This window comes from Phalangium opilio, unplaced genomic scaffold (assembly GCF_054372755.1).
Source record: "Phalangium opilio isolate 3A_F unplaced genomic scaffold, DU_Popi_V2 ptg000360l_1, whole genome shotgun sequence".
NCBI classification, from domain to species: domain Eukaryota; kingdom Metazoa; phylum Arthropoda; class Arachnida; order Opiliones; family Phalangiidae; genus Phalangium; species Phalangium opilio.
This window is the reverse complement of record NW_028324230.1, coordinates 1010153-1013542: the sequence shown is the minus strand read 5'-3', so window position 1 is coordinate 1013542 and position 3390 is coordinate 1010153. Positions and strand designations below refer to the sequence as shown.

Here is a 3390-nt window from a genome sequence, read left to right as displayed (position 1 = left end):
CATCTGAGACATCACAACACCGCTCCCGGGTACGCTCGAACCACCAACCTTTTGAATAACAGTTGAGCGCGCTAACCATTGCGCAACGGAAGCCCAAGAATTAAATGGTCGTCAGGTATTGTGAAAAAACTTTGGCTTTTTACGTTACATTTGAGATCCCAAAACACCGCTCCCGGGTGGGCTCGAACCACCAACCTATTGTTTTACTGCTGAACGCGCTAACCATTGCGCCACGGAAGCCCAAAAATTAAATGTTCGTCAGTTATTGTGGAAAAACTCTGACATTTTACGTTACATATGAGACCTCACAGCACCGCTCCCGGGAGGGCTCAACTCACCAGTCTTTTGAATAATAGCTGAACGCGCTAACCATTGCGCCACAGAAGCCCAAAATTTAAATGGTCGTCAGGTGCTGTGGAAAAACTATGACATTTTACGTTACATCTGAGACCTCACAACACCGCTCCCGGATGGGCTTGAACCACCAACCTATTGGTTAACAGCCGAACGCGCTAACCATTGAGCCACGGAAGCTCAGTAATTAAATGGTTGTCAGGTATTGTGGAGAAACTCTGACTTTTTACGTTACATCTGAGACCCCACAAAACGCTCCCGGAGGGGCTCGAACCACCAACCTTTTGAATAACAGCTGAGCGCACTAACCATTGCGCCACGTAAGCCCAAATATTAAATGGTCGTCAGGTATTGTGGAAAAACTATGACATTTTACGTTACATCTGAGACCTCACAACACCGCTTTCGGGTGGGCTCGAACCACCAACCTTTCGGTTAACAGCCGAACGCGCTAACCATTGCGCCACGGAAGCCCAAATATTAAATGGTCGTCAGGTATTGTGGAAAAACCTCGACTTTTTACGTCACATCTGAGACCCCACAAAACGCTCCCGGAGGAGCTCGAACCACCAACCTTTTGAATAACAGCTGAGCGCACTAACCATTGCGCCACGTAAGCCCAAATATTAAATGGTCGTCAGGTATTGTGGAAAAACCTCGACTTTTTACGTCACATCTGAGACCTCACAACACCGCTCCCGGATGGGCACGAACCACCAACCTTTCGGTTCATAGCCGAACGCGCTAACCAATGCGCCACGGAAACCCAAAAATTCAATGGTCGTCAGGTATTGTGGAAAAACTTTGGTTTTTACGTTACATTTGAGATCCCACAACACCGGTCCCGGGTGGGCTCGAACCACCAACCTATTGGTTAACAGCCGAACGCGCTAACAATTAAGCCAGGGAAGCTCAGAAATTAAATGGTTATCACGTATTGTGGAAAAGTTTTGAATTTTTATGCTACTTCTGAAACCCCACAACACCGGTTTCGGGTGGGCTCGAACCACCAACCTTTCGGTTAACAGCCGAACGCCCCAATCATTGAGCCACGGAAGCTCAGTAATTAAATGGTTGTCAGGTATTGTGGAGAAACCTTGACTTTTTACGCCACATCTGAGACCTCACAACACCGGTTTCGGGTGGGCTCGAACCACCAACCTTTCGGTTAACAGCCGAACGCGCCAACCATTGAGCCACGGAAGCTCAGTAATTAAATGGTTGTCAGGTATTGTGGAGAAACCTTGACTTTTTACGCCACATCTGAGACCTCACAACACCGGTTTCGGGTGGGCTCGAACCACCAACTTACTGGTTAACAGCCGAACGCGCTAACCATTGAGCCAACGGAAGTTCAGAAATTATATGGTTGTCTCGTATTGTGGAAAACTCTTGACTTTTTACGTCACATCTGAGACCTCACAACACCGCTCCCGGATGGGCTCGAACCACCAACCTTTCGGTTAACAGCCGAACGCGCTAACCATTGCGCCACGGAAGCCCAAAAATTGAATGGTCGTCAGGTATTGTGGAAAAACCTTGACTTTTTACGCCACATCTGAGACCTCACAACACCGGTTTCGGGTGGGCTCGAACCACCAACTTACTGGTTAACAGCCGAACGCGCTAACCATTGAGCCAACGGAAGTTCAGAAATTATATGGTTGTCTCGTATTGTGGAAAACTCTTGAATTTTAACGTCACATCTGAGACCTCACAACACCGCTCCCGGATGGGCTCGAACCACCAACCTTTCGGTTAACAGCCGAACGCGCCAACCATTGAGCCACGGAAGCTCAGTAATTAAATGGTTGTCAGGTATTGTGGAGAAACCTTGACTTTTTACGCCACATCTGAGACCTCACAACACCGGTTTCGGGTGGGCTCGAACCACCAACTTACTGGTTAACAGCCGAACGCGCTAACCATTGAGCCACGGAAGTTCAGAAATTATATGGTTGTCTCGTATTGTGGAAAAACTCTGACTTTTCACGTTACATCTGAGACACTACAAAACGCTCCCGGATGGGCTCGAACCACCAAACGTTCGGTTCGTCAGTTATTGTGGAAAACGTTTGACTTTTTACGTTACATCTGAGACCTCACAACACCGCTCCCAGATGGGCTCGAACCACCAACCTATTGGTTAACAGCCGAACGCGCTAACCATTGAGCCACGGAAGTTCAGAAATTAAATGTTCGTCAGTTATTGTGGAAAAACTATGACATTTTACGTTACATCTGAGACCTCACAACACCGCTTTCGGGTGGGCTCGAACCACCAACCTTTCGGTTAACAGCCGAACGCGCTAACCATTGCGCCACGGAAGCCCAAATATTAAATGGTCGTCAGGTATTGTGGAAAAACCGCGACTTTTTACGTCACATCTGAGACATCACAACACCGCTCCCGGGTACGCTCGAACCACCAACTTTTTGAATAACAGTTGAGCGCGCTAACCATTGCGCCACGGAAGCCCAAAAATTAAATGTTCGTCAGGTATTGTGGAAAAACTCTGACTTTTTACGTCACATCTGAGACCTCACAACACCGCTCCCGGATGGGCACGAACCACCAACCTTTCGGTTCATAGCCGAACGCGCTAACCAATGCGCCACGGAAACCCAAAAATTCAATGGTCGTCAGGTATTGTGGAAAAACTTTGGTTTTTACGTTACATTTGAGATCCCACAACACCGGTCCCGGGTGGGCTCGAACCACCAACCTATTGGTTAACAGCCGAACGCGCTAACAATTAAGCCACGGAAGCTCAGAAATTAAATGGTTATCACGTATTGTGGAAAAGTTTTGAATTTTTATGCTACATCTGAGACCCCACAACACCGCCCCCGGGTGGGCTCGAACCACCAACCTATTGGTTAACAGCCGAACGTGCTAACCATTGAGCCACGGAAGCTCAGGAATTAAATGGTTGTCCCGTATTGTGGAAAAGTTTTGACTTTTTACGCTACATCTGAGACCCCACAACACCTCTCCCGGGTGGGCTCGAACCACCAACCTTTCGGTTAACTGCT

At 48.0% G+C, this 3390-nt stretch overlaps 2 non-coding genes across 2 annotated transcripts; both read right to left on the bottom strand.

Annotated features, from left to right (window-relative positions):
- Positions 1-1047: 1047 nt before the first annotated feature.
- TRNAH-AUG (transfer RNA histidin (anticodon AUG)) lies at positions 1048-1120 on the bottom strand. The gene has a single exon. It is a non-coding gene; the product is annotated as a tRNA-His (tRNA).
- A 1786-nt stretch (positions 1121-2906) lies between these two features.
- TRNAH-AUG (transfer RNA histidin (anticodon AUG)) lies at positions 2907-2979 on the bottom strand. Its single transcript has one exon. It is a non-coding gene; the product is annotated as a tRNA-His (tRNA).
- Between the last annotated feature and the right edge of the window lie 411 nt (positions 2980-3390).